Here is a 9,102-nt window from a genome sequence, read left to right as displayed (position 1 = left end):
GCCCAGAGGCAAGGACATGCATATTCTTGGTATCATTTGAAAGGAAACACTCTGAAGTTTGTGGAAATGTGAATTGAATGTAGGAGGATATAAAACAATAGATCTGGTAGAAGAAAATACAAGGAAATATACATATGTTTTCTGTTTTTTATTGTTGCTGCATCATCTTTCAAATGACCAAGAACAGCCACACATACTGATAGGATGATGTGGATGATTTGAATGTATTGAAACTGAGACTGAGGAGCAGGCTGTTTACTTTAGGCACCTTATTCATCCAAGCTGCTCAATACTGCCCCCCAGCCATAAAAAGTTAAAGCAGTATCCAAATCCATTGGATGTAGTGATCACCATAGCCTTATTTAGGAAAACCAAAGTTCCAAATGCTGGATCTAATATAGTGTATATGAGGTCATACTATAAGTTTAGTAGTGATTCCTATGTTGTTTTTGTAAAGAAGTGTTTATTGGTCTATGGTGTGTAATGAGGAGCAACCAGACTCTGTACTTGACAAATTCATGAAATGTCTTATTCCAGTTACTAATAAGCAGGCATCCATTAGCGTCCTACCTGGCCAACATCCGGTGAAATTGCAGGGCGCGAAATTCAAACTACAGAATTATAAATATTTAACTTTCATAACATCACAACTGTAATACATAAAAAAAGCTTAACTTCTTGCTAATCCAGCCGCTGTGTCAGATTTCAAAATGTCTTTATGGCGAAAGCACACCATGCCATTATCTGAGGACAGCACCCAGCATACAAAAGCATGAAAAACATATTTCAACCAGGCAGGTGCACCACGAAAGTCAGAAATAGCGATATAATAAATGCCTTACCTTTGATGATCTTCTTCTGTTGGCACTCCAAAAGGTCCCAGATACATCACAAATGGTCCTTTCGTTCGATAATGTCCTTCTTTATATCCATAAAAACTCAATTTAGCTGGCGCACTTCAGTCAATAATCCACCCAGATTCCCTCCATCAAAATGCATACAAAATGAATCCCAAACGTTACTAATAAACTTTTCCGAACAAGTCAAACAACGTTTATAATCAAACTTTAGGTACCCTAATGCGTAAATAAATGATCAAATTTAAGAAGGAGAATCATTATTTTCTTTAACGGAGAAAGAAAACAAAGAACGCTTTCTCTTCCACGCTCTTGGAAACACTACAACCAAAATGGAAGCCACCTAGAAAAACTACAATTTCTGGCTCATTTTTCCAAATACCAGCATGAAACTGAACAATTGTATGGTTGAGAGGGATGAGGCAAAAGGAATAGCAAATAAGTCTAGCTGCACAACCGATTGGAAAACGAACTGCAAATTGAGAAACCATGTGACTAATTTGAATAAAAGAAGAACATACTATACTATGAAATAAAGATAAAACGACAAAGAATGACAGTAAAAAGCTTTGGAGCACCTTACATGAAATTTTGGACAAAAATGCACACTCCGCTCAATCATTAATTGAATCAGATGGCTCATTCATCACATAACCCACTGATATTGCCAATTACTTTGATTATTTTTTTATTGGCAAGACTAGAAAACTTAGGGATGACATGCCAGCAATAAACGCTGACACTACACATACAAGTAAAACTGACCAAATTATGAAATACAAGCATTTTATTTTTGAATTCCGTGTCTGTGGAAGAAGTAAATGAATGTTGTCTGTTACAAATGACAAGCCAATGTGGTCTCACAAATTGGATGCAAAAATTACTAAGGATAATAGCGGATAATATTGCCACTCCTATTTACTATATGATAAGTCTAAGCCTACTAGAAAGTGTGTGCCCTCAGTCCTGGAGAGAAGCAAAAGTCATTCCGCTACCCATTTTTCTGGCTCAAATAGCCAACCAATCAGCCTGCTACCAACTCTTAGTAAACTTTTGGTAAAAATGGTCTTTTACCAGATAAAATGCTATTTTAATGTAAACAAATTAACAACAGACTTTCAGCACACTTATAGGGAATGACTTTTAACAAGCAAGGCACTTACACAAATGACTGATGATTGGCTGGGAGAAAAATCATAAAAAGATTTTTACAGGGCAGTGCACATGTGGGGGCTGTTTTTTCAGACTTCAGTGCAGCTTTTGATATTATCGATCATAATCTGCGGCTAGAAAAACGTATTTGTTATGGCTTTACACCTCCTGGTATTTTGTGGATGACAGAACACAAAGGGTGTTCTTTAATGGTAGCCTCTCCATCATAATCCAGTTAGAATCAGGAATTCCACAGGGCAGCTGTCTAGGCCTTTTACTTTTTTCAATCTTTACCAATGACTTGCCACTGGCATTGAGTAAAGCCAGTGTGTCTATGTATGTGGATGACTCAACACTATACATGCCAGCTACTACAGCGAGTGAAATCACTGCAACACTTAACAATGAGCTGCAGTTAGTTTCAGAATGGGTGGCAAGGAATACGTTAGTCCTAAATATTTCTAAAACTAAAAGCATAACATTTGAGACAAATTATTCACTAAACCCTAAACCTCAAATAAATCTTCTAATAAATTATATGGAAATTGAGCAAGTTGAGGTTACTGAACTGCTTGGAGTAACCTTGGATTGTAACTGTCATGGTCAAAACATGTTGATACAACATTAACTAAGTTAGGGAGAAGTCTGTCCATAATAAAGCCTTTTTAACAACACTGTCAACAAGGCAGGTCCGACAAGTCTAGTTTTGTAGAACCTGGACTACTGTTCAGTCATATGGCCAGAACAGGGAAGAACGGTTGACCCTAAATGTACATGGAGAGGTAACATTATTAATATACTTGTAAATCTCTCCTGGCTATGGAAGAAGTGGAAGAGAGATTGACTTCATTACTACTTGTTTTTGTAAGAAGAATTGACATGCTGAAATCACCGAGGTGTTTGTTTAAACTAATAACACACAGCTCGGACACCCATGCATACCCCACAATCCCCAAGTCAAGAACAGACTATGGAAGGCGCACAGTACTACATAGAGCCATGGCTACATGGAATTTTATTCCACATCAGGTAACTGATGCAAACAATAGAATCAGATTAAAAATACACCTTATGGAACAGCTGGGACTATGAAGAGACACACTCAGGCACAGACACACATGATAAGACATGCACTATACACACACGTACACATGGATGTTGTATTGTAAATTTGTAATAGTGGAGTAGTGGCCTGAGGGAACAAACTAAATGTATTAGGTAACGTATTATGAAATATAATGCCATGTAATATTTTAAATTCTATATAACTGCCTTAATGTTGATGGACACAGCAGCTAATGGGAATTCTTAATAAATACAAATGGTTGTCTCTGGGTTTGTGCAGCCCCTCTACCTCCACAGGGCTGGAAAACGTCCCTGTATCAGATGTCCCTAACTACTAATGAGTGGTTTAGTTTAGTTTATTAGGATTCCCATTAGCTCTTGGACATTCAATAGCTACTCTTCCTGGTATACCCTGTCAAAGACATGCACAGTGCCTTCAGAAAGTATTCAGACCTGTAAGGGTACGTGCTGGTGCCAGGGAAGTCAGGCGCAGGAGATCGAACTTGGTATTAAACGGAGCAGTTTAATAAGTGCTCAAAAACTCTGAAAACCAAACATTTACAAAATAATACAAGTGGGTACATATCTTGCACAATGCTTACAAACAAACACCAACAAGGACAATGAGGGGAAACAGAGGGTTAAATACACAAGACAAGACAAAACCAAAGGAAAATTAAAAGAGGATCAGCGATGGCTAGAAGGTCGGCGACTTCGAACGCCGAATGCCGCCCGAACAAGGAGGGGAACCAACTTCGGCGGAAGTCGTGACTGTCCCCCCCGTGGCCTCGGGGATGACCCGGAAGGCGAGGAGCAGGGTGATCCGGACGAAGACGGTGGAACTCCTGTAGCATAGATGGGTCCAACACGTCCTCGACCGGGAACCCAGCACCTCTCCTCCAGACCGTACCCCTCCCACTCCACGAGATACTGAAGGCCTCTCGCCCGGCACCTCGAATCCAGTATGGAGAGAACGGAGTACGCCGGGGCCCTTCCGATGTCCAGAGGTGGTGGAGGAACCTCCCGCACCTCAGACTCCTCGAGCGAGCCAGTCACCACCGGCCTGAGGAGAGACACATGGAACGAGGGGTTAATTCGGTAATCAGGTGGAAGCTGTAGACTATAACAAACCTCTTTCACTCTCCTCAGGCATCACGGCCTGCTGAAGGTGGACACGGACAGTTTCCGCGCGCCTGAACCAGTCGTCCACCGCAGGAACCTCGGTCTAACCCTGATGCCAAGGCGCCAGAATCGGCTGGTACCCCAGTATGCACTGGAAGGGAGAGATGTTAGTGGAGGGGTGGCGGAGCGAGTTCTGTGCCATCTCGGCCTAGGGCATGAACAACGTCCACTCCCCCGGCCGGTCCTGGCAATAGGAACGCAGAAACCTGCCCACATCCTGGTTCACTCTCTCCACCTGCCCATTACTCTCTGGGTGAAAACCCGAAGTAAGGCTAATCGAGACCCCAGACGTTCCATGAACACCTTCCAGACCCTAGATGTGAACTGAGGACCCCGATCAGACACGTAGTGCCGGAAGCCGTGTGTAAACAAGGCCTCCGCGGTCTGTAGGGCCGTAGGGAGACTGGGCAGAGGGAGGAGACGACAGGACATAGAGAAACGGTCCACAATGACCAGGATCGGAGTGTTACCCTGTGAGAGTGGAAGAACAATAAGAAAATCCACCGACAGGTGCGACCAACGCCGCTATGGAACGGGTAAGGGGTGTAGCTTACCTCTGGGCAGGGGCATAGGAGCCTTACACTGGGTGCACACCGAGCAGGAGGAAACATAAACACTCACGTCTTTAGCCAAGGTAGGCCACCAGTACCTCTCGCTCAAACAGCACACTGTCCGACCGATCCCAGGATGACTAGAGAAGGCCACTGCATCACTTCCACTGCGTCACCATGCCCAAAGGAGCGGTGACCTCCCTAAACCACCCTGACCCTAATGGTCGACTATCTAAAGCGTGAACGGGGAAAGGCACATCCACTGGAATGATGAGGATCCCTAAACTATGGGCTAAAGCTCTGTCAATAAAATTCCCAGACGTGCCTGAATCAACGAGCGCCTTATGCTGGGAATGCGGGGAAAACTCAGGGAAAGTGGCAAACACAACAGAGGGCTCTGGGTGAGAATGGTGCCGGCTCACCTGGGGTGACGCCAGAGCACCCTGCCTGCTGCCTCGATCCCCAGAGGAACCAACCCGGCACTGACCGGCAGTGTGACCTCTGCGGCCACAGATAGTGCACGAGCGGGAACCCCCTCCGGTCTCCCTGCGCACCGCCCCTCCCAGCTCCATGGGTATCGGAGAGGGGGTGCAGGAGGATGGAACCACCGGAACCCGATCAGAAAGTCCACGGGTAGCCAGCAGGTTGTTCAGCCGGATGGACAAGTCCACCAGCTGGTCGAGTGTAAGGGTGGTGTCTCTGCAGGCCATCTCCCGATGGACGTCCTCGCGCAAAATGCAGCGGTAATGGTCGATCAGGGCCCTGTCGCTCCATCCCGCACCGGCAGCCAGGGTCCTAAACTCCAGGGTGAACTCCTGGGGGCGCTCCTCATCACCTGCCTCAGATGGAAGAGGCGCTCACCCTCGGCTCTACCCTCGGGCGGGTGGTGGAAGACTGCCTGGAAACGGCAGGTGAACTCCTCAAACTGGGCCAACACCACATCTCCCTCTCTCCACACAGCGTTGGCCCACTCCAGGGCTTTCCCGGTGAGGCACGAGATCAGGGAGGACACCCTCTCATGCCCCGATGGAGCTGGGTGGACAGTGGCAAGGTATAGCTCCAGTTGAAGTAGGAACCCCTGGCAGGTCGCAGCCTCTCCGACGTACTCCTGGGGCAGGGAGAGACGAATCCCACTTGGTATAAAACGGAGCAGTTTAACCTCTTGCTTCTACTTGGGACGCTTGCGTCCCAACTAGAGCTCTGGAAATGCAAATGCGCTACGCTAAATGCTAATAGTATTAGTTAAAACTCAAAAGTTCATTAAAATACACATGCAGGGTATCAAATTAAAGCTACACTCGTTGTGAATCCAGGCAACAAGTCAGATTTTTAAAATGCTTTTCGGCGACAGCATGAGAAGCTATTATCTGATAGCATGCACCAATACACTACAACACAAAAGCACAGCAGGGGACGTAAACAAAATAATTAGCATTTCGGCGTTACACAAACCGCACAATAAAATAGAAAACAGTCATTACCTTTCACCATCTTCTTTGTTGGCACTCCTAGATGTCCCATAAACACTATTGGGTCTTTATTTCGATTAAATCGGGCCATATAAAGCCAAGATATCGTTATATGTAGACTGTGTGATAAACGAAAAAAACAGCGATTTCACAACGTAACGTCATTTTTTAAAATTCAAAAAGTAGACGATAAACTTTCACAAAACACTTCGAAATACGTTTGTAATGCTACTTTAGGTATTAGTAAACGTTAATAAGCGATAAAAATCATCCTTATGCGATGTAAAAATCATTAGCTGTCGTCGAGAGCTCTTCCGGAATGATCTGGGCGGAGACCGGAGGTAAGTGGTGCCCCTGTTTCGGTTCAACCAAGAATCAAAGATGATTCAATTCACAAGACTCTAGACAACATGGGGATGCTGTGGGAGTTGAATGCTCGGTCTTATCTAATTCGGCTCACTGTTAACAATTGCTGGAAGTGGCGCAAGGATATTTATTTCCATTTTCTGTGATCAGGTTTTCCTGCGCTTTCCGATGTAACGCACGTTATGTTATAGCCACAGTCGTGATTTAACCAGTTTTAAAAACGTCCGAGGGTTTCCTATCCACACATTCTAACCATATGAACGTACTATATTCCTGGCATGAGTAGCAGGGCGCTGAAATGTTGCGCGATTTTTAACAAAATGTTCAAAAAAGTAGAGGGTCGACTTAAGAGGTTAATAAGTGCTCAAAAACTCTGATAACCAAAATATACAAAATAATACAAGTGGGTACAAAACCCGTCGCACACCAGAACATATTTTGCACAATGCTTACAAACAAACAATCACACAAGGACAATGAGGGGAAACAGAGGGTTAAATACACAACATGTAAGTAATGGGATTTTAACCAGGTGTGATACAAGACAAGACAAAACCAAAGGAAAATGAAAAGAGGATCAGCGATGGCTAGAAGGTCGGCGACTTCGACCGCCGAACGCCGCCCGAACAAGGAGAGGGACCAACATCGGCGGAAGTCGTGACAAGACCCCTTCACTTTTTTCATATTTTGTTACGTTACAGCCTTATTCTAAAATCAATAAAATCAAAACGTTTTTTTTATACATTTTTGCTAATTTATTAAAAATAAACTGAAACATCACATTTACAAAGGTATTTAGACCCTTTACCCAGTACTTTGTTGAAACACCTTTGGCAGCAATTACAGCCTAGAGTTTTCTTAGGTATGACACAGACAATTCCTTCGACCTCATGGCTTGGTTTTTGCTCTGACATGCACTGTCAAGTGTGGGCCCTTACATTCATGAAGGGCACTTTTCGGCATTTGCTGAACGATAGATGAGAATCTCCATATTGCAAATGTACGGTCCCTTACTAGACGTCCGCGAATGTTTCTAAAATTCGCCCGGGAAGTATTGAAACGAATTCTCTCGTACAGTTTCTGTTTTATAAAATGCTCAAATTTAGTTCATTTTTCTGCTGTCCCGGTAAATTCCACCAGATGGCGAATCTTATTGAAAATGTACACAACATCACCAATCATGACATGGCCATTTCTCCTAAATGGAAAAGACTTCGAAGACAAAACTTGGTGAGCATAGGTTTGGACTAATAGGCTGTTAGCCCAGAAACAAGATGGTGTCGAGGCTGTAACACTTTTTGAGTTAAATCAAATCAAATCAAATAAAAATGTATTTGTCACATACACATGGTTAGCAGATGTTAATGCGAGTGCAGTGAAATGCTTGTGCTTCTAGTTCCAGACCATTTTTCTGGGATAAAAGGTCAAAATGAAAATAGAGCGCTAATTTGACCGCTTCACCTACGGTGTAAGGAAAAAAAGAATCAGCCATTTATCTATCGTAATTTAAGAGACATTTTACAATTGGTGATGGTCAAAGAAATGTGTTTTTTTTTCCCAAAAAACTTACAGATCCAGTTGCGTCGTGTTCAGACGAAACCGTTAAGGCGGGTTTCGGAGCTCTGCGAGATTTCTGTGATTTTCTGAAATCACACACACCAATTCAACCCTCTGTATATCAGTCAGTTCTTAACGTAGAGACTGAAAACTAAATATTATGTAAGAGCCTACCCCAAGGAGGATATGTGTTCACTTTCAGCTTCCTGTGTGAAAATTGGGGTCATAGGGACTGTTTTGAAGGGTTAAAACGGTCAGATCTTTCCAAAACTTACTATGTGTGATTAGGCAACCCTCATTAACTGTAAATCAGTAATTTCTCCCAACAGATGTCAAAGAAAAACTCTCGCACACACACACACACACACACACACACACACACACACACACACACACACACACACACACACACACACAGCAAGGATGGAGTGACACAGTGTGGGCAGAAAGACACACAGAGCCTGCAATGGCATTACCATAATCTCAAGGCTGTGCCGAGTTCAACGAGATGCCCACTTGACCGTAGCTTGCTCGGTCTGAGCGCAGCGACCGTGCAAAAAAGTAGGCACAAAATGAAGCCTAGCCCTAAATTTCAGGTGCTTTTGGGTGACAGCGGGAGAACCGTTAGGGTTAGAAGCACATTTCGACGACAGGAACATTTCTGAGTTCCTCCCGATCTGTGCAAGCTTAAACTTGACCGTGTGGCATTAACCCTTAACAGTTCAAATAAGTTGTTTACATCAAACAGTTTTCCATGACTTCTCTCCCTATAGGAATACATTGCCTGCTCCCCTAAATTCAACCTGAAGCCTATGTGAGTTATGAATGCCTTATGAACCTGTCTTCGATGACAATTAATTAGGCCACCACGAGGACTACCTGTGTTGATTTTAAGCCTCCTGC

The sequence above is a fragment of the Oncorhynchus nerka genome, linkage group LG9a, assembly GCF_034236695.1.
Source record: "Oncorhynchus nerka isolate Pitt River linkage group LG9a, Oner_Uvic_2.0, whole genome shotgun sequence".
Classification (NCBI taxonomy): domain Eukaryota; kingdom Metazoa; phylum Chordata; class Actinopteri; order Salmoniformes; family Salmonidae; genus Oncorhynchus; species Oncorhynchus nerka.
This window is presented reverse-complemented; position numbering follows the sequence as displayed.